Below are 23,160 nucleotides of genomic sequence, written 5' to 3' on the forward strand. Positions count from 1 at the left end.
CTGGACCTTTAAGGGGTTCACTAACCCAGCTTTCACGAGGGTAACTAAACTTCCTGAATCTAGCAAGGCCTCTACCCGGTTACCTTCTAAGAACACATCACACATTTGTTTTTCCAGCTCAGGTGAAGGTACCACAGTACAGGCTAACCTAGCAAAGAAAGATATTCTGCGACATTCAAAGGCAGCATCACATTGCATGGGTTCTTGCGTGACTGGGCAATTGGCAATAACATGACCTGGCATACCACACCTAAAACATTTAACCACACGATTATCAACCCATTTGGGCAGCATAGACCGTTCTAGCCCCATTGGCCTGTTTCCAGGGCCAGTGTTTACAGTCTCTCCAGCCTTGCGTTCTCTTAACCGCCCAGCAACGTTTTCCCACGGAACAGTCTTACCAGTCTTTACTGAAGGGCGCTGTCGAGGATCTATGGGTTGCTGGGTGGTCATCAGTAGTTCCTCTGCTGCCAAATACCTCTCTACCATGTCCACTAATTGGTCAGCAGTACCCGGGTTTCCATGGCTCACCCACTTGCGCAGGACCATGGGCAAAGATCTCAAGTAGCGGTCCATGACGACTCTTTCCACCATCTGGGGACCAGTTAATGTCTCTGGCTGTAGCCATTTTTTTGTTAGCTGAATAAGGTCGTGCATCTGGGAGCGCGGAGGCTTCTCCATGGCGTACAGCCAACGGTGCACCCGTTGTGCTCGTACTGACAGCGTGACTCCCAGGCGGGTCAGGATCTCAGTCTTTAGTTTATCATAGTCCCGAGCCTCAGCAGGGCTTAAATCAAAGTAAGCTTTTTGGGGCTCACCTGACAGGAAAGGTGCCAGCAGACTGGCCCACTGTGCTTTCGGCCAGTTCTCACGCTCGGCAGTCCTTTCAAACGTGGTCAGATAGGCCTCCACATCATCAGCCTCTGTCATTTTCTGCAGGAAGTGACTGGCTCGTATAGAACTAGAGCTGGTTGGAGCACTGACGGCCACATCTCCAACCCGAGCTGCAAGTCTCTGCACCACTTCTGCTAAGGCCTCTCTATCCTGACGCTGTTGCCTGTAAAGTTCATCAACAACTGCCTGCTGTTGTCTCTTATTTTCCTCCATTGCCACCTGCTGTTGTCTCTTATTTTCCTCCATTGCCACCTGCTGCTGTCTGTTGGCCTCCTGCTGTAGTCTCCAATTTTCCTCCATTGCCACCTGCTGCTGTCGGTTGGCCTCCTGCTGAGCCGCTGTAGCTTGCAGCAAGGCTTTAAGCAGATCCTCCATGTCAACAGATTTTTCAGGCGGCTTTGCAGCTGCTTTCACTTATGCGCAGAACGGCCTGCTCGCATTCTCCACCAAGTTGTAACACTGTAGGGGTGCAAGGTGCCTTTTCCTGGGGAATATGGCAGGACGCAGCAGCTGAGGAACAACACAAGTCCAGTTTCTGGTACAACTGACCCCGGCCAGTTTTATTGAAACAGAAAATAAAACAAACCCCAAAATAAAAATACCTTGCCTGTCCGGCACTAACTAAACATAAGATGTTCCTAACTGTCACTAAACAAAACACAGAGTTCTTCAGTACATACTGTATAGCTTACTTGCATCAGAAAGCGTGTCTCTCACACACAGATCCTGCAGCCTTCCCAGGCAGTCTGCCCATACTAATCAGGTTAGAAGCACTATATCACTCTTACACAGCTGAAACCCTGATTAGCCCTCTGTGAGGCCAAAGACCCGAACTGGGCCCAATGTCTAGAACTCGCCTTATCTCTCTCTCAGAGCCTTTACCCAGCTTTTACAGCAAACTGAAAAGGTTCAGACAAAACAAAAAGCATTTTTCCTAGAAGTTAACATTTTCTAAAACATGTAAGACAAGAACCTGGGACAAATATACCTGCCCTCAAACACTATCCCAGTGTTCTTGTCACAATATATATATATATATATATATATATATATATATATATATATAACACACACACACACACACACACACACACACACATACACATACGCGCTTCGGAGCACCGATCACCAGGTAAGTATGTGGGGAGCGGTGGAGGTAGCGACAGGAGGGTGCCCAGCGGTGTTAGTGGAGCATGCACAGCCATTACTCTGGGTATTTTTCATGAAAAATATCCTGATTAGGCTGCGGAGTGGCATCACAGGGATGGAGCTTATAAGTATATTGGGGAGAGATTAAAACTCCTCCCTAAGGGGCAGATTTATTAAGCTTGGTGAAGTGATAAATTGGAAGGTGATAAAGGACCAGCCAGTCAGCTCCTAATTGACATTTTTCAAACCCAGCCTGTGACATGGCAGTTAGTATCTGATTGGCTGGTCCTTAATCACCTTCCACTTGATCACGAGCTTAAGAAATCTGCCCCTAAATTCCTGGATGCCAAAACACAGTGCTTAGTGGTACAGTACAGTACAGTATTTTCTATCTAGCCAGAAACCCCGCAAACCGTGCAAGCTGGGTGGACAATTGGAGGGGACCCGACACACTGTTGCTTGCCGTTTCCCTTTGCGGTGTCACATAAACTAGTGACCAGTCTGCCATAAAAGCCAGGATTCTCCTCTTTCAAATGGTACCAAGGATGAGTCTCTATTACACCCAGAACCGGAGATATCGGGACGCAAAGTGGACCCATTTTCCCAGAGACTATAATGGATCAGTTAATTCAGACTCACCATGGGTTCCGACGCTTGCCCGTTATCCTTGTGGGGGTCACAGCATCTTGGGGTTGGTATCCTCTGGTAGCTGATTGTCTCCCCTTCAATACCAACACAGTTGTGAGACGATTTGATCCCCAGAACCGTAGACATTAAGCTTTAAGACCATTTCTGCTGCGGGGTACACTGGGCTCCACAAGGATAGACATTGGGGTGTAGAGTAGGATCTTGATCTGAGGCACCAACAGGCTCAAAAGCTTTGACTGTTCCCAAGATGCATAGCGCCGCCTCCTCTATAACCCTGCCTCCCTGCCCAGAAGCTCAGTTTTGTAGTTGGTGCTGCAGATAGCAGGCACGTAACAGAGGGGCTGCTACTGGCAGCGCTAAGAAGAGCTTTTTTGTGAAGAAAAGTGAAGACTGCAAGGGCTGCAGCAGAGTTTAGATGTCAGGAGACATTCCCTGCTGCAGCTCCATCACTCTCCAGCGGCGCTGTACACTCCCGTATCCTGGTTGCCGGGTACCTACAGCAGGAGGCTCCGGTTTTCTTCACGTTAGACACACACGGCCGGGGCTCTCCAGGATCGCGTGGCCGCGCTTCGGGAGGTGGTAAGTGGGTCCCGTTCGCGGGACACGCTCTTTATCGCGATCCAGCGCGGCCGGTGGGAGGCGGGCCACGCGCGCTGGCGTGGACACTGTGGCAGTACAGGCGATCCCACTAGGCCACCAGGACACGGGCACAGGTCGGTTTCTCTCATAAACCGTTTTATATTAAGCCCATAGTAACGGTGGTTATGTCCAGCAGGGGGATTGGGCTTAGACCTGTAGCCCCTCCCCCAGCCCCAGGGCGCCATTTACAGTAATTGTTACTGCCCTGGAGCCGCATATCTCTCTCTCTCCCTCACTCCCAGTCAGTGTTTGGGCGCCATTTCTCTCAGCTACACTGTTCCTGGGACCGCTTGGGCAAATCCTCCTTTGTAAAGCCGCCTGACAGTCAGCGCTGTGCCTTTACATGACACTTAAGTATTCCACATGTCGTTTAGACAGTGATAGTTAAGAAAAAGTGCATCTGGTCAGGGTTATTTGGTACAGGTACCCTGTGATATACATCCAGTCTTTACTGTGCAGTGTATATATTGATTACATAGCTATATATAAGCTTGTCCAGTGCAGTATTATTGCTTGTCATAACGTCTGCATTGTACAAACTGTGACTATATGTGTGTACATTAGCCTGCTGGGTGACTTCCATTTCGTGTCTCTCACTCAGCTTGCTATCCCTATATTCTATAACCTGTCGGGGCTAGGTGCATCAGGTTTGTTATAATATAGGATATTCACAAGATATACTTTCATTGTATTTTTCACTGTGATTTTAGTCACCATATCTCTCCCGAATCCCTGTTTGTGCTGACTACACTGCGCAGGGGTTTGGGTCAGGTATTGTGCTGCTGACAAATTGTACTGTGTTACCTTATACTTCAAGTTATAACATGTCTGCTTATGAGGGTAACAGTTCTGGGGCTGAACACACTGGGAGTGGTGCTGAAGCCGCAGATACTTTTAAGGAAAATATAGCAGCTGAGGGCTCTGGTTCTAGGGGTTCCTTGCCCCCCAGTGGGACTGTGGCAACGGGGTCTAGAATGACCCGCCGTGGGCTACCTTCTCCACACTACTGAATATGCTAGTTACTAAACTAACGCCTCCTATGCCGGTCCAACCGTATATGGTCCCCGCGGTTAATCCGCCGTGGGCAGATAACTTGTCCGCTCAGTTAAAGAAATTGAACCAGTCACTGACTACTAAAAAGTCTAACCCTCGCTCGCCTAAGACCAAGGGGTCCTCTAAGCGGGCTATTACTTCCTCACAATCCACTGAAAAACCCTGGAGGTACTCCCTTTTAAGGGAAATATCCTGTTTGGAGAGGACTTAAATAAGATTGTGGCTGATTTGGCTACTGCCAAAACAGCCTGTCTGACAAGTACTGCTCCTTCTGTGCCGAAGGCTAAAAGTACTTACTTTCGTCCTTCAGGTAAAGCAAAAGGTCAGGCGTACCACAAACAGGCCCGCACTTCCAAACCTGGTAAGCCAAAGCCCAAAAGATCCTGGGCTGCCCGTCAGCCAGCTTCCAAGACCGATGAGCTTGCCGCATGACGGTGCGGGCCTCCTCCTGGGGGACCCCAGGGTGGGGGGTCGGCTTCTGGGGTATACCCAGGAATGGTTGAAGACCACTTCAGATGCCTGGGTACGGGAAGTCGTCACTCGAGGTTACGCCATAGCCTTCAAAAACCGTCCCCCTCATCGATTTTGTCTGACAGACGTCCCTTCGGACCAGACAAAGGCAAAGACTCTTCATTCGATGGTACAGACCCTCCTGGACACAGGAGTTGGTAGTACAGGTGCCTCTTGTTCAGAGGGGCCAGGGGTACTATTCTCTGCTGTTTCTAGTCCCGAAACCGAATGGGTCCTCCCGGCCCATTCTCAACCTCAAGGCATTGAACAAGTTTGTGAGAATTTCCAAGTGCCGTATGGAAATCCTTCGCTCTATTGTTCTGGCCTTGGAACATGGGGATTATATGGTCTCCATGGATATACAGGATGCTTACCTGCATATTCCTATAGCAGTGTCGCATCAGCAATACCTGAGGTTTGCGGTTGGCAACCTCCATTACCAGTTTCGGGCGTTACCTTTTGGTTTAACCACGGCTCCGTGAGTCTTCACCAATGTTATGGCGGTGATGACGGCGGTACTCCGCCTACCGCATCTGGACGACTTGTTGATCCTGGCAAATTCCCCAGAAATTCTCCTACGTCACCTAGATCTGACTGTCCGGTTTCTGCAAGCCCACGGGTGGCTCATCAACTGGAAGAAATCCTCCCTGGTCCCTGCTCAGAGCATGGTGCACCTGGGAGCGCTATTGGACACTCACAACCAGCGGTTGTTCTTGTCTCAGGAGAAAGTCCTGAAGCTTCAGGACAGGATTCATTGCTTCCTCTCTCGTCCGCAAGTGTCGATACATTCGATAATGCAGGTGCTGGGCCTCATGGTGTCAGCATTCGGCATGGTGGAGTATGCTCAATTTCATTCTCGCACTCTCCAGAGGCTAATTCTGGCCAAGTGGGACGGCCTGCCTCACCGGATCATGTCTCACATGATCTCATTGACTCCGGAGGTCCGTCTGTCGCTGTACTGGTGGCTCCAGGACCAACGATTGTGCAGGGGTCGTCCCTTCTGGATACCCGACTGGGTCCTGTTGACGACAGATGCCAGTCTAAGGGGTTGGGGTGCGGTGTTGGAGCAACACTCCCTTCAGGGTTGGTGGACCAAGGAGGAGTCTCTCCTCCCGATCAACATTCTGGAATTGCGGGCGGTCTTCAACTCATTGAAACTGGCCCCACATTTAATACAGAACCGTCCTGTTCAAGTACAGTCGGACAACACCACCACAGTGGCTTACATAAATCATCAAGACGGCACTTGAAGCCGTTTGGCAATGAAGGAAGTCTCACGGATTCTTCAATGGGCGGAACGCCATCTATCGGCCATTTCGGCAATATTCATTCCGGGAGTCCTGAATTGGGAAGCGGACTTTCTCAGTCGTCAGGACGTACACGCCGGAGAATGGTGCCTCCAATCCAGAAGTGTTTCAACTCCTAGTGGAAAGGTGGGGCCTTCCAGATGTGGATCTGATGGCGTCTCGACACAATCACAAGGTTTCGGTCTTCGGAGCAAGGACAAGGGATCCTCAAGCAGCATTCGTGGATGCGCTGGTGGTGCCATGGAAGTTTCGGCTGCCGTACGTGTTCCCTCCTGTGTCACTCCTGCCCAGGGTAATTCGGACGTTCAAGTAGGAAGGAGGAATCCTGGTTCTCATAGCTCCAGCGTGGCCCAGACGGCACTGGTTCTCAGACCTTCAGGGCCTATCGTCAGAGCGTCCAATTCTACTTCCACAACGCCCAGACCTCCTCATTCAGGGCCCCTGTGTCTACCAGGACCTGGCCCGGCTGTCTTTGACGGCGTGGCTCTTGAAGCTTCCGTCTTGAGGGCTAAAGGGTTTTCTGAGGCGGTCATTCAAACTATGTTGCGGGCTCTGAAACCGGCTTCTGCTCGGACTTACCATAGGGTCTGGCATTCTTACTTTGTTTGGTGCGCCTCTAACAATTATGATGCTTCCAAGTTTAGTACAGCCAAGCTTTTGGCTTTACTTCAGCAGGGCCTAGACTTATGGCCTCCCTCAAGGTTCATATTTCTGCCTTGTCGCAGTGGTTTCAGATTAAAATTGCGACCTTACCTGATGTTCATACCTTTAATAAGGGTGTGTTGCTTATCCAACCTCCCTATGTCCGGCCTGTGGCTCCTTGGTACTTGTCGTGGTTTTGAAGGAATTACAAGAGTCTTCGTTTGAACCTCTTGGTTCAGCTGATCTTAAGTGGCTTTCCCTTAAGGTGGTGTTTCTGCTGGCTATTGCCTCTGCTAGAAGAGTGTCGGATTTGGGTGCCTTGTCTTGTAGTTCCCCATATCTGATATTTCACCGTGACCGGGCGGTTCTTAGGATCCGTCCAGGATATTTACCTAAGGTGTTTTTTTCGTTCCACCTTAATCAGGAGATTGTGGTTCCGGCCCTTGTCTCTCCTGACTTGTCTCCCAAAGAGTGGTCTTTGGATGTGGTACGGCTCTCCGTATCTATGTGAAGAGAACTGCTTCTATTAGGAAATCTGATTCTCTCTTTGTTCTGTTTGGTTTTCACAAACGTGGCTGGCCCCCTCACAAGCAGACTTTGGCCAAATGGATTAGAATGGTGATTGCACATGCTTATGTGGAGGCTGGTCTGTCCGCTCCTGCTCACATTACGGCCTATTCTACTCGGTCTGTTGGACCTTCTTGGGCGGCCCGCTGTGGTGCGACCCTTGAACAATTGTGCAAGGCGGCTACGTGGTCCTCAGTGAACACGTTCTATACCTTCGATACTGCCGCTTCCCAGGATGCTTCCTTTGGACGCCGGGTTTTTGTGCCCGATACAGTGCGTCCCCTCCCATAAGGAACTGCTTTAGGACATCCCCAATGTCTATCCTTGTGGAGCCCAGTGTACCCCGCAGCAGAAAACAAGATTTATGGTAAGAACTTACCTTTGTTAAATCTCTTTCTGCGAGGTACACTGGGCTCCATAAGGCGCCCACCCTGACGCACTTAGCTTCTTTGGGTTGGTATGGCATTAGCCGCTGACACTTCTCCTGTCGTGAGAGTGTGGTGTATGTGGCTACTAACTGTTGTCGTCTCTTTTCCTGCTACTGCATTGGGCTGGTTAACTAAAAACTTAGCTCCAGTGCAGGGAGGCGGGGTTATAGAGGAGGCGGCGCTATGCATCTTGGGAACAGTCAAAGCTTTTGAGCCTGTTGGTGCCTCGGATCAAGATCCTACTCTACACCCCAATGTCTATCCTTGTGGAGCCCAGTGTACCTCGCAGAAACAGATTTAACAAAGGTAAGTTCTTACCATAAATCTTGTTTTTAATTTAATTTAATAGCTCACATAAACCTAACGTCATTGGACCATTGCGGTAACACGTTAGTTTGCGTCTGTATACACTATTTTTATATATTGATTTGTCTATGGGACCTCATTGCCGCAGTGTATTTGAAATAGCAAAATTATACAAGCGTACAGCATTGCCTATACAGTGTGCTGTAAAGTAGTTCTTGCGCTATAGTGTACTGTATTTCTCTTACATCCTAGAGGATGCTAGGGTTCCATTTAGTACCATAGGGTATAGATGGGTCCACTAGGAGCCACTGGCACTTTAAGACTTTAATAGTGTGGGCTTGCCCCTCCTAGCAGACTTAGTTTAGAAAATGTGCCCGGAGGAGCCGGTCACAGCTACGGGAGCTCCTAGAAGTTTTTCTAGTTTTATTGTTTTTCTAAGAGTTGATAGGTACAGGAAAGCTGCTGGCAACAGCCTCCCTGCTTCGTGGGACTTAGGGGGGGAGTAGGAACCAACTCTTGAAGTTAATGGTTCTCTATCTCCGCTGACAGGACACTTAGCTCCTGAGGGTGCTGATCGCAAGCCCACGAGGCGACCGCTCACTCCCGCAGCACGGCCGCCACCCCCTAACAGAGCCAGAAGAAAGAAGAGTGGTGAGTTCAGCGCCGGCGGCCCGGTTAGCGGGTCGCCGGCAGGAATTGCGGCACAAAGGTGGGAGCGCAGCTCTGTCAGGCTGGGCACCATGAACGCTCAGCAACAGGTAACTGTAGACACGGCTGAGGGGCGTCCTGGGCCAGCGTGATCAACCTGACACTGGTAATGTAGCGAACAGGGGCTAATCCCACTGTTAGCATTAAAAACCCTAGGCCAGTATAAACATAATGTGCGCGCGCCTTTTTGGGGGGCGGGGCTTCTCCCCAGAGCGGATCCAGCACTCACCAGCGCCATTTTCTCCCTGCAGAACACTGAGACACGCTGAGCGGGAGCGCTGACCCTCTACATAACTCCAGTTACTGTGGTACCAGGGTGTTATAGTCTGGGGGAGGGGGGTGGGGGTGGGGGTGGAGTGTAGTTAGTACTATTTAACCTATTAAGGTTAATTAGTCTGCCGGCCTGTTATCATAATAACTGCTCACTGAGGCGCTGTGGGGCTGGCTTCTTATACTCTGTGACTCTCTGAAGGTACTCTGGGGAAGACTGTGTCTGACATTTTCCTGTATGTGTGTGTTTATTATTTATTTATTATTTATTAACAGTTTCTTATATAGCGCAGCATATTCCGTTGCACTTTACAATTAGAACAACAGTAATAGAACAAAACTGGGTAAAAACAGACAGACATAGAGGTAGGAAGGCCCTGCCCGCAAGCTTAAAATCTATAGGGAAATAGGCATAGATACACAAGGATAAATGCTACCTATTGCATAATGGTCCACCAGATTGCTAGGTTCTTGATGGGTTGTATGATGATACCCCACAAAGTTATCCAAGTGTCAGGAGGGTGTGAGACTAAAGAAAGACAAGATATGTGATGTTATGAATACTCTACAGAGGATGTAATTAGATAGGGAAGCACAAGGTTATGTGGGTGGGTCTGGAATTTGATAGGCTTGTCTGAAGAGGTGAGTTTTCAGGGAACATTTAAAGGTTTGGAGACTAGAGGCGAGTCTTACTGTGCGTGGGAGGGCATTCCACAGAGTGGGTGAAGCCCGGAAAAAGTCCTGTAATTTTGAGTGTGAACAAGTAATGCGTGTGGATGAGAGACGTAGATCTTGTGCAGAGCGGAGAGGTCGGGTAGGGAGATATTTTGAGATGAGTGAAGAGATGTATGTTGGTGCAGTTTGGTTAATAGCCTTGTATGTGAGTAAAAGTATTTTATATTTAATACGGTATAATACCGGTAACCAATGGAGGGACTGACAGAGCGGATCTGCAGACGATGAACGTCTGGCAAGGAAGATTAGCCTCGCAGCTGCATTCAAAATGGATTGTAGTGGTGAGAGCCTATGTTTGGGAAGACCGGTCAGGAGACTATTACAATAATCAATGCGGGAGATAATGAGAGCATGGATTAGAATTTTTGCTGTGTCTTGTGTAAGATAAGGGCGTATTTTGGATATGTTTCTTAGATGTATGTAACATGATCTTGAGACAGATTGAATGTGGGTAACAAAGGACAGTTCAGAGTCAAGAATGACGCCTAGGCAGCGAGCTTGTGGGGTAGGGGTGATTGCAGAGTTCTCAACAGTGATATAGATATCAGGTTGGAAACTACTATTGGCCGGTGGAAATATAATTAATTCTGTTTTGGAAATATTAAGTTTGAGGTGGCGAGATGTCATCCAAGATGAAATGGCAGAAAGGCATTCAGTGACACGGCCCAATACAGATGGTGACAAATCAGGGGAGGATAGGTAGATTTGAGTATCATCCGCATACAGATGGTACTGAAATCCGAAAGAGTTGATTAGTTTGCCAAGAGATGTGGTATAGATAGAGAAAAGCAGAGGACCTATGACTGAGCCTTGCGGTACTCCAACTGAGAGAGGTAGCGAAGGAGAGGTGGAATCAGAGAAACGAACACTGAAGGAGCGATTAGATAGGTAGGATGAGAACCAAGAAAGGGCTGTGTCCTGAATACCTAGGGATTGTAGTGTTTGTATGAGAAGAGAGTGGTCAACAGTGTCAAAAGCAGCAGAGAGATCAAGGAGAATAAGTAGAGAGTAATGTCCTTTAGATTTAGCAGTGACCAAATCATTCACTACCTTAGTCAGTGCTGTATCTGTGGAGTGTTGGGCACGAAATCCTGACTGAAGTGGGTCCAGTAGGCTGTGTGAGTTAAGAAAGTGTGTGAGGCGAGTGTAGGCAAGTCTCTCCAGTAGCTTGGAGGGGCATGGGAGCTGAGAGATGGGACGGTAGTTAGAGAGAGAGTTCGGGTCAGAGTTTTGTTTTTTCAGAATGGGAGTAATCACTGCATGCTTGTATAGAGAAGGAAAGATACCAGTAGACAGGGAGAGATTACAGATTTTCGTTAAGGTTGGGATGAGCACAGTAGACAGAGCTTTACTAATTTGTGAGGGTATAGAGTCAAGGGGAGAGGTGTTAGAGTAGGCAGATGAAAAGAGTGCAGATACTTCATCTTCATTTGTAGGATCAAAGGAAGAGAAGGTGTTAGAGGGTTCAGGCAGGGAATTGAGCAGGTCACTTGCTGTGGAAGAGCATACCATTTCATTTCGGATCTTGTCAATCTTGTCCTTGAAATAGGAAGCAAGATCTTGCGCACTGACAGTGGCTGGTGGGTTAGGTGAGGGAGGGACAAGAAGTGATTTAAATGTATTAAAAAGTAGCTTGGGGTTAGAGGCTTGAGCAGAGATGAGAGATTGAAAATATGTTTGTTTGGCAGTGTCCAGAGCATTACGATAAGAGTGGTAGGTGGTCTTATATGTGAGAGAGTCACTTGAACTACGAGATTTACGCCACTGGCGTTCAACTTTTCGTGAGAGTTTTTGTAAGTGTCTAGTGTATTTAGAGTGCCACGGTTGACATCTAAGTCTACGTGGAGTGTGATGGGTAGCTGGAGCCACTTCATCAAGTGCTGTTACTAGAGTTTGGTTAAGGTGTGACGCAGCAGTCTGTGTGTGTTTGTGTATATATTCACATTACCATGTCTAAGGGCTCTGTATGCTACAGAGTGTGTATCTTCTCCTGAAGAGTCTATACCATGTACTCAGGACTGCAATGTGCTTTCCAAACCTGTCGAATCCGAACCCCCATGGGTGGATTCTTTAAGGGGGATGATAACACAGATTTCATCAAGGATGTCACATAATGAGAAAAAGACGCAGTTTTTGAGAAAGTCTGTAGAGGGTTTGCAGTATTCAGCTCCTACTCCCTCAAATACCCCACCTACATACCCTAATAATGCAAGTTGACACTGATACCGACTCTGATACAGGGGACGTTGATGGGGTTATGCAGGGGGGGATGCATCCTTTGCTAAGGGGGTGCAGTTGATGATTGAAGCCATTAGGGATGTTTTGCATATTACTGAGAAGGTACCTGAGCCGGAAGAGGAATCTTATTTTACGGAAATTAGAGATCCTCCCTCACCTTCCCTGCTTCTAAAGAGCTGAACTCTTTATTTGAAAAATCCTGGGAAAACCCAGAGAAAAAATTCCAGGTCCCTAAAAGAGTTCTCATTGCCTTTCCTTTCCCTGAAGAGGATAGAAATAATTGGGAAAACCCACCTATGGTAGACGCTTCTGTATCTAGGTTGTCTAAAAAGGTGGTTTTACCTGTCCCTGGTTCAACCGCTCTAAAGGAGCCGGCTGACCGCAAGGTTGAGACTACGCTCAAATCATTATACACTGCTACAGGCGTGGCATTAAGGCCCACTATTGCTTGTGCGTGGATTTCTAAAGCCATAGTAAAGTGGTCAGGCACATTACTAGAGTACTTAGATACTATGGATAGGTGTGACATTGATTTGTTTTTGCGTCACATACAGGATTCTGCTGGGTTCATGGTGGAGGCCATGAAAGACCTTGGAATGCTGAATGCAAGTGCTACTTTCATGGCGGTATCAGCACGCAGAGGACTCTGGCTACGCCAATAGACTGCGGATGCAGAATCCAAGAAAAGTGTGGAGAACCCAAGCTCTGTGTGGGTATGCATTGGATGCGTGGATTTTCACGGCAACTGCGGGTAAGTCAACCTTTCTCCCCTCAGCAGCTCCACCGACTAGGAAATCTTATCCTACGTCCACACTGCAGTCCTATATCCACACTGCAGACCGCAAAATTTATAAACCCAAATCCCCTTACACCTTCTTTAGGGGTGGCAGAAATGATGCTCCTCCGCAAACAGGGAGTGAACATAATTCCATATCTGGACAATCTACTGATAAAGGCACCTTCCAGGGAGAGGCTGTTGCAGAGTATTGCTCTCTCAACTCAAATACTCCAGGATCATGGGTGGATCCTGAACCTTCCAAAGTCACATTTGGAGCCGACAAGGAGACTGCCCTTCCTGGGGATGATACTCAACACGGAAGTGCAGAGGGTGTTTCTACCAGTGGAGAAAGCGTTGGTGATCCAATCAATGTTCTGGGATGTCCTGAAGCCAGCCCGGGTTTCGGTTCATCAGTGCATTCGCCTTCTGGGAAAGATGGTAGCCTTCTACGAGGCTCTGCAATACGGAAGATTCCATGCAAGGTTCTTCCAGCTGGATCTCCTGGACAAGTGGTCAGGATCACATCTTCACATGCACCGGCGGATACGCCTGTCGCCAAAAGCCAGAATTTCACTCCTCTGGTGGCTACAAACTTCTCACATACTCGAGGGCCGCAGGTTCGGGATTCAGAATTGGATCCTTCTAACACGGATGCTGGTCTAAGAGGTTGGGGAGCAGTCACCCAGGGGGAAAACTTCCAAGGAAAGTGGTCAAGTCTAGAATCCATCCTTCCAATAAACATTCTGGAACTAAGGCCCATATACAACGGCCTTCTACAGGCATCGCATCTTGTTTAAGATCAAGCCATTCAGGTTCAGTCGGACAATGTCACAGCGGTGTCCTACATAAACAGGCAGGGCGGAACGAAGAGCAGAGCTGCAATGTCTGAAGTAACAATAATCCTCCTCTGGGCAGAAAGGCACGCGGTGGCGCTGTTGGTGAGCTTCATTCCTGGTGTGGACAACTGGTTGCGGACTTCCTCAGCAGACACAATCTCCATCCAGGAGAATGGGGCCTCCACCCGGAGGTATTCACAGAGGTAACCAGCCGATGGGGTGTACCTGAGATTGATATGATGGCCTCTCGCCTAAACAAGAAGCTTTGGAGGTACTGTTCCAGGTCGAGAGACCCACAAGCAGTGGCGGTGGAAGCCCTGGTAACTCCGTGGGTGTTCCATTCATGTGTATGTGTTCCCTCCACTTCCACTCATCCCAAGGATTCTCAAACTAATAAAAAGCACAAGAGTTCAGGCGATCCTCATTGCTCCGGACTGGCCATGAAGGGCTTGGTGCGCGGATCTTCTGGAATTACTGCTGGAGGATACGAGGCCTCTTCCTCTTCGCGAGGACCTTCTACAGCAGTGTCCGTTCGCTTTTCAAGACTTACCACGGATACGTTTATTGGCATGGAGGTTGAACGCCAGATCTTAGCACAGAAAGGCACTCCGAACTAAGTAATTCCTACTCTGATCCAAGCTACGCATGGAGTAACGTCTAAGCATTATCATCGGATTTGGAAAAAGTGTGTGCCTTGGTGTGAATCCAAGAAGTTTCCAATGGTGGAGTTTCAACTAGGACGTGGGCCTACGTTTGGGCTCCGTAAAGGTCCAGATTTCGGCCTTGTCCATTTTCTTCCAGAAGCAATTGGATGTTCAGACATTCTTTAAAGGGGTTCTGCACATCCAACCACCCTTTGTGCCTCCTACAGCACCTTGGGATCTTAATGTGGTGCTGCAGTTCCTGCAATTGGATTGGTTCGAATCTTTACAGAAGGTGGACATAAAATTTCTTACTTGGAAGGCTGTCGCACTGTTGGCATTGGCATTTGCAAGACATGTGTCAGAATTGGGGGCATTGGACAAGAGCCCCTACTTGATTTTCTATGAGGATAGAGCTGAGCTCAGAACGTGTCAGCAATTTCTTCCAAAGGTTGTGTCGGCTTTTCATCTCAACCAACCTATTGTGGTACCAGTGGCTACTGACACCTCGATTACCTCAAAGTCCTTGGATGTTGTGCAGGCTTTTAAAATTTATGTGAAGAGAACTACTTGTCACAGGAAGTCGGACGCACTATTTGTCCTTTATGATCCCAACAAGGTTGGGTGTCCTGCTTCTAAGCAGACAATTTCTCGCCGGATCAGGCTTACTATCCAGCATGCTTATTTTATGGCAGGATTGCCGATTCTAAAATCTATTCAGGCCCACTCTACCTGTAAAGTGGGTTCTTCCTGGGCGGATGCCCGGGGTGTCTCGGCTATTCAGCTTTGCCGAGCAGCTACTTGGTCAGGGTCGAACACGTTTGCTAAGTTCTACAAGTTCGATACTTTGGCCTCTGAGGACCTAAAGTTTGGTCAGTCTGTTCTGCAGGAACCTCAGCACTCTCCCTACCGTACTGGGAGCTTTGGTACATCCCCATGGTACTAAATGGAACCCCAGCATCCTCAAGGACAGGGGTGGCCAACCAGTCAGAGGCAAAGAGCCAGAAAAGATCAATAGGCAAGGGCAAGAGCCATTATCATGCGCGCACTGAAGGCGCACATGCAAAAATGGGGGCATGGCCTAGTTGTCACAAAGCTACGCCCCATTTTTGTGCACACATCTTTCGGTATGACGTTTGTAGGAGTGTGACCTTGTGTCATAACCTCATTTAGTCATGTTGTACAGTGCCACATACATATAAAAATGCCAAAAAATGGGTGCCACCACAGTGCCAGATACATAAATGCCCCCACAGCGCCAGATACACATGTGCACACAGTGCCAGATAAATATATGCCCCCAGTACCAGATACATGTATGCCCCCACAGTGCAAGATACATGTATGCCCCCACAGTGCCAGATACATGTATGCCCCCACAGTGCCAGATACATGTATGCCCCCACAGTGCCAGATATGCCCCCAATGCCAGATACACATGCCCCCACAGTGCCAGATATGCCCCCAGTGCAGATACACATGCCCCCACAGTGCCAAATATGCCCCCGATGCAGATACATATGTCCCCACAGTGCCAGTTATGCCCCCGATGCAGATACACATGCCCCCACAGTGCCAGATATGCCCCCGGTGCAGATACACATGCCCCCACAGTGCCTCCCACAGTGCCAGATATGCCCCCAGTGCAGATGCACATGCCCCTACAGTGCCTCCCACAGTGCCAGATATGCCCCCAGTGCAGAAACACATGCCCCCCACAGTGCCAGATACACATGTCCACACACAGTGCCAGATATGCCCCCAGTGCAGATACACATGCCCCCACAGTGCCTCCCACAGTGCCAGATACACATGTCCCTACACAGTGCCAGATATGCCCCCATTGCAGATACACTTGCCCCCACAGTGCCTCTCACAGTGCCAGATATGCCCCCAGTGCTGATACACATGTCCCCACAGTACCAGATACGCTCCCAGTGCTGATACACATGTCTCCACAGGGGATGCGGTCATGATCCCGCCGGACGGAATCCCGGCGGTCGAAATACCGACACCGGAATTCCGACCGGCACAATCCCGACATATTCTCCCTCCGTGGGTGTCCGCGACACCCATAGAGGGAGAATAAATTAGTGTGCCGAGCGTAGCGAGGCACCGTGCCCGCAGCGTGGTGAGCGAAGCGTTCCGCTCATTACCCCTGTCGGGATTGTGCTGGTCGGGATTCCGTTGTCGGTATTTCGTCCGCCGGGATCCCGTCCAGCGGGATTTCGTACTGATCCCACAGTGCCGCCCCCCGCCCCCCCCCCACACACAAAAAAAGTGTTGCTCACCGCGCTGCTCAGCTGCTGCTGTGAGGGGAAGGAGAGCGCAGCGTACACCTCTCCTACCCCTCAGTCTCCGGCGGCGGTGTCCATTTTCAATTAGGCGCCGGCCCGTGAGCCAGTCAGAGCTCGCGGTCCGGCAGCCAATTGGTAGCCTTAGCTGCTGGTCCGCGAGCTCTGATTGGCTCACGTGCCAGCGCCGAATTGAAGATAGACACTGCCGCTGGAGACCTGTCTGTGCGCCAGGCTGTGAGTGCGCTGTGTCGAGCAGCGGTGGCCGGGAGTGGATCGAACCGCATGCGGAGGATGAAAGAGCCGCATGCGGCTCGAGAGCCGCGGGTTGGCCACTGCTGCTCTAGGATGTAAGAAAAAATAGGATTTTATATACCTATCGGTAAATCCTTTTCTCATAGTCCGTAGAGGATGCTGGGCGCCCGCCCAGTGCTTTGTATTCTTGCATTGTTACTTGGTTAAGTATTGTTGGTCCAGTCGTTGCTGAATCGTTTTAAGTTGGTTAGCTTGGCTTTCCTTTTGTTATGTGTGAGCTGGTGTGAATCTCACCACTATCTGTGTATTTCAGGCATTCCCAACAACAGTCCCCAAGGCACACCAACCGTGCAGGTTTTAGTGATGTCCAGGCTGCAGCACAGATGGTTAAATCAAAATAACTGAGCTACTAATTAAATCACCTGTGCTGCATTCTGGATATTACTAAAACCTGCACTGTTGGTGTGCCTTGAGGACCGTGGTTGGGAATGCCTGGTATATTTCCTTCTCTTGAAGTATGTCCCTCTCCTCTGGCACAGTTTCTAGACTGAGTCTGGTAGGAGGGGCATAGAGGGAGGGGGCAGCCCACACTATTAAACTCTTAAAGTGCCAGTGGCTCCTAGTGGACCAGTCTATACCCCATGGTACTAAATGGAACTCCAGCATCCTCTACGGACTACGAGAAAAGGATTTACCGGTAGGTATATAAAATCCTATTTTCAATGGAGACCACACACATGCGCAATGGTGATTTTAAAAAGCGTCAACTGGTGGATGATCGCTGGTATTACACTCATCGGTAACATAGAAACATAGAAACATAGAATTTGTCGGCAGATAAGAACCACTTGGCCCATCTAGTCTGCCCCTTTTTTTTTTTTATATATTATTTTTTTTTATCACTAACCTTATTTGATCCTTATTTTTTTGTAAGGATATCCTTATGTCTATCCCATGCATGTTTAAATTGCTCTACTGTCTTAGCCTCTACCACCTCTGATGGGAGGCTATTCCACTTGTCCACTACCCTTTCTGTGAAATAATTTTTCCGCAAATTTCCCCTGAACCTCCCCCCCTCCAGTCTCAGTGCATGTCCTCGTGTCCTATTGCTTCTCTTCATTTGGAGAATGTTTCCCTCCTGGACTTTGTTAAAACCCTTCATATATTTGAAAGTTTCTATCATGTCGCCCCTTTCTCTTCTCTGCTCCAAACTATACATATTGAGATTTCTTAGTCTTTCTGGGTATGTTTTGTGATGTAGGCCATGCACCATTTTAGTTGCCCTCCTTTGTACAGTTTCTAATGTATTAATATCCTTTTGAAGATATGGCCTCCAGAACTGAATACAGTATTCTAGATGAGGCCGTACCAATGACCTATACAGTGGCATTATTACTTCTTTCTTTCTGCTGCTGATTCCTCTCCCAATACAGCCAAGCATCTGACTAGCCTTCCTCATTGCCTTGTTACATTGCTTACCTGCCTTTAAGTCATCTGAAATAGTGACTCCTAGATCCCTTTCCTCCTCAGTAGTTTCCAGTATAGTGCCATTAATACTGTATTTAGCTTTAGGATTTTTGAGACCCAAGTGCATGATTTTGCATTTTTTGGCATTAAACTGTAATTGCCAGACTCTTGACCATTCCTCTAGTCTACCTAGATCCTCAATCATTTGTTTTACCCCACCTGGTGTGTCTACCCTGTTGCATACCTTTGTGTCATCTGCAAAAAGGCATACTTTCCCTTTAATCCCATTTGCAATGTCACCAATAAAGATATTGAAAAGCACTGGTCCAAGTACAGATCCCTGGGGTACTCCACTGGTAACATTTCCCTCCTGTGAATGCACTCCATTTACCACAACTCTCTGTTTTCTATCCTTCAACCAAGATCTTATCCATTCAATAATCCTAATATCCAATCCCAAACTTTCAAGTTTATTTAGCAGTCTGCGATGTGGAACTGTGTCAAAAGCCTTACTAAAGTCAAGATAAGCTATATCCATGGCTCCACCTTTATCCATCACTTTAGTCACACAATCAAAAAAGTCAATAAGATTTGTTTGACATGATCTTCCCCCAGTGAATCCATGCTGTTTGGGATCCAGTAAATTGCCGGATTTGAGATGATCTACAACTCTTTCTTTTAAGAGTGTTTCCATCAATTTCCCTACTACTGATGTAAGACTCACTGGTCTGTAGTTGTTTGCCTCTTCCTTGCTTCCACTTTTGTGCAGTGGGACTACGTTTGCTCTTTTCCAGTCCCCTGGAATTTCTCCTGTAGCTAATGACTGGTTGAATAATTCTGTCAATGGTGCTACCAGCACCTCTTTAAGTTCTTTTAGTATCCTTGGATGTATCCCATCTGGCCCCATAGATTTGTCCACTTTCAGCTTTGAGAGTTCTGTTAGGACCTTCTCCTCTGTAAATGTACTTGTTTCATTTTCCTGAATATCCCTGCAACTTAACTGTGGCCCCTTCCCCTCTCTTTCAGTAGTAACGGCAAACGCCATGATAAGCTCTGTGAGCCTCCCTACGACAAGGCACGCCGCCTTGCGCCCAGACACACTGCGACTCCGTGATCAGGACTAACGCCATAGACAGCATAGATGAGCGAGGCTCCATCTGTACCTGAACGCAGGACAGCAAAGTTAGCAGCCCAGCAATCAGGTCTGAATCACCCCCATGATTTGTTGCAGATATAAAGCTACTGCTTTCTTTCTTTTTGTTGTTGTTGTTGTTGTTGTTGTTGTTGTTGCTTTACTCCCAGCTGAGAATCGGCCTGTGGCCCATCTCACATGGGACAGATGTACTAAGCCTTGGAGAGTGATAAAGTAGTGCAGGATAAAGTACTACCCAATCAGCTCCTAACTTTCATTTCTGCAGTGGGGTACATTGGTTTCCACAGGAAAAACTTCAGGGGTGTAGAGATTGATCTTGATCCAAGCACCAACAGGCTAAAGCTTTAGACTGTCCCAGGATGCATTGGGGCCTCCTCTATAACCCCGCCTCCAGGCACTGTGAGCTTAGTTTCGAGTTGGTGCCTGCAGAAGCAGATCACTTATTAGGGGGGCTGCACTGGGCAGCCCTGAAAAAGCTTTCAGAAGACTTCAAGGGACGCAGCACTTACATGTCAGGGTGACATTCTGTGCTGCGTCTCCGTCACCTCCCAAGCGGTGTCGCATACTCCCGCTGGCTCTGTTCCTGGGTACTTGCATCGGAGACACTCCGGCTCTAGGCACATGGTCGCAGACGCTCTCCTGGTTCGCGTGGCTGCTACAGAAGGGAGGAGGTAAGAGTGTCCCCTAGGTGGGACCCGCCATTAAATCGTATCAGAGCAGGGACCCCACTATATCTACCATGGCATAGGAGTACAGGTCGGATATATTATATCCACTTTATTAAGACTCCATAGTACCAGGTGGTGAGGACCAGCATAGGGGAGAAGGTGCTTGACCTGTAGCCCCTCCCCCAGCTCCGGGTGCCATCTACTGCTGGTGTTCCCGCCTTGGAGCTGCCTCACACTCTCCCTCCCTGACTGAGACGCTGGGCACCATCTTCTATGATTAGCTGCGACTGGTCTCCAGGACTGCAGGGCAAGGTCTCCTCTGTTAATCCGCCTGTACATCAGAACTGTGATTTTACAGACACTTAAGTATTCTACATGTCAATAATATGATAGCGTTAGTTAAGAACAAGTTACCTGTGCCAGACTATATTGTACGAGTATTCTGATATATACATCCCGTCTCGGACCGCACATTGTTTTATATATATATATATATATATATACATACATACATACATACATACATACATACATTAATTAGTCCGGTGCAGTTTTATTGTCTTACTAAAATAATTATCTGCATTATCACTGATACTGTGTGTGCCTGTATCTGCTGTGTGGATTTCACTTTCAGTGTATTACAGCTATATCTATCACTGTATTCTGTACCTTAAGGGACTAGGTGCATCAGGGTCTCATTATATAGTGCTGTTCAATATTTACCGTCAAGTGTATTCTATTGTGTACTCAGTCACATCATACCGGATTTATTCTCTGGTGTTGTGTACTGTGTACGCAGTCACATAGTACCAGATTAAGATGCTGGTGTTGTGCACTGTGTGCGCTGTCGCATACTGGGGGATTTATTCGCAGGTAGTGTACTCTGTCTGGCTGTATCATACTCATACTCTCTGCAGTTACATTCACTATAATGTCTAACACAAAGGGCGGGAAATCCACGGACGCTCCTGTATCATGCAGTGCATGCGCCAGGGATTTGCCTGAGGGGTAAGCTTTGTATGATGGTCTGTGTAATATGTTCCATACATCTCCCAGTCAGTCTGCAGCTCCTGTAACCAATCAGGAGCCACCTTGGTCGGCATTCTCATCTATGCTCAATATGCTTGTGACACGCCTTGCGCCTCCTATGGGACCTCCTGTGCAATTGCAGCTACATATTGTCCCTATGGTAAATCCGCTTTGGGCGGATAATTTGTCTACCCAGTTGCAGTAATTGAATCAATCTTTGGTTAGACGTAAACCTACCCCACGTCACTCTGGTGTCAAGGGGTCATCTAAGCGGGCCGCTTCCTCCTCACAATCCACTAATCTTCTGATGAGGATGTACCTAGTGGTTGCTGTTAAGCAAATTCTACAAATGGATGATGATGTGGATCCCACGACTGTGTCTAAGAAACCTGATAAGGTTAAACGTCAGAAGGTAACTAAAATTTCTCTAACGTCCTAGAGGATGCTGGGGACTCCGTAAGGACCATGGCGATAGACGGGCTCCGCAGGAGACATGGGCACTTTAAGAAAGACTTTGACTCTGGGTGTGCACTGGCTCCTCCCTCTATGCCCCTCCTCCAGACCTCAGTTTGATACTGTGCCCAGAGGAGCTGGGTGCATTTCAGGAGCTCTCCTGAGTTTCCTGTAAGAAAGCATTTTTGTTAGGTTTTTTATTTTCAGGGAGCCTGCTGGCAACAGACTCCCTGCATCGAGGGACTGAGGAGAGAGAAGCAGACCCACTTCTCTGAGTTTCAGGGCTCTGTTTCTTAGGCTACTGGACACCATTAGCTCCAGAGGGAGTCAGAACACAGGTCTCACCCTGGAGTTCGTCCCGGAGCTGCGCCACCGTCCTCCTCACAGAGCCGGAAGATAGAAGCCGGGTGAGTATGAGAGGAAAAGATCTTCAGAGGCGGCAGAAGACTTCATTGATATTCACTGAGGTAACGCACAGCACTGCAGCTGTGCGCCATTGCTCCCATACACCTCACAAACAGCAGTCACTGTAAGGGTGCATGGCGCAGGACTGGGCGCCCTGGGCAGCAATATAAACCTCTTATTTGGCAAAAGAGAGCATATATACAGCTGGACACTGTATATATGCATGAGCCCCCGCCAATTTTACACTTTTAGCAGGACCGAAGCCCGCCGCCGAGGGGGCGGGGCTTCTCCCTCAGCACTCACCAGCGCCATGTTTTTCTCCACAGCACCGCTGAGAGGAAGCTCCCCGGACTCTCCCCTGCTTATACCACGGTAGAAGAGAGGGTTTTAAAGAAGAGGGGGGGGCACATAATTCGGCGCAGATAATAATAACAGCGCTATGGGGTAAACATTAAATTGCTGTGTTTTTCCTGGGTCATATTGCGCTGGGGTGTGTGCTGGCATACTCTCTCTCTGTCTCTCCAAAGGGCCCTGTGGGGGAACTGTCTTCAGTAGAGCATTCCCTGAGTGTGTGGTGTGTCGGTACGTGTGTGTCGACATGTCTGAGGTAAAAGGCTCTTCTAAGGAGGAGATGGAGCAAATGTGTGTGGTGTCTCCGTCGACAACACAGACACCTGACTGGATATGTGGAATTAAGTGCTGAGGTAAATTTATTGCACAAAAGATTAGAGAACCGACAGGGAATCTACCCATGTCTGTCCCTATGTCACAGAGACCTTCAGAGTCTCACAACAGTCACTATCCAAAATAATAGACACTGATATCGACACGGAGTCTGACTCCAGTGTCGACTACGATAAAGCAAAGTACAGCCAAAACTGGCAGAAAAGTATTCAATATAAGATGTTTTGCATATCACTGATGACTCATCTGTCCCTGACACGAGGGTACCCATGTTTAAGGGGAAGAAAGCTGAGATAGATTTCCCTCCTCTCATGAAGAACAGAGCGGGAATCTCCAGACAAGAAGCTGCAGCTTCCCAAAAAGAATTCTCAGGGAGTATCCTTTCCCTAATGGGGCCAGGATA

The 23,160-nt window shown here is 48.4% G+C and overlaps 1 protein-coding gene across 5 annotated transcripts in view; it reads left to right on the top strand.

Moving 5' to 3' along the window:
* SFMBT1 (Scm like with four mbt domains 1) overlaps positions 1-23,160 on the top strand; it is a 355,522-nt gene that overhangs the window by 166,308 nt on the left and 166,054 nt on the right. The window contains exon 1 of one of the 5 annotated variants that reach the window (XM_063940697.1): positions 19,435-19,567. The exons of the other annotated variants lie outside the window; for them this stretch is intronic. The gene's annotated coding sequence lies outside the window, so the exon portion shown is untranslated. Of the gene's footprint in view, positions 1-19,434; positions 19,568-23,160 lie in introns of those variants that run through there. 5 annotated transcript variants of the gene reach the window in all.

The sequence above is a fragment of the Pseudophryne corroboree genome, chromosome 9 (genome assembly GCF_028390025.1).
Source record: "Pseudophryne corroboree isolate aPseCor3 chromosome 9, aPseCor3.hap2, whole genome shotgun sequence".
Lineage (NCBI taxonomy): Eukaryota > Metazoa > Chordata > Amphibia > Anura > Myobatrachidae > Pseudophryne > Pseudophryne corroboree.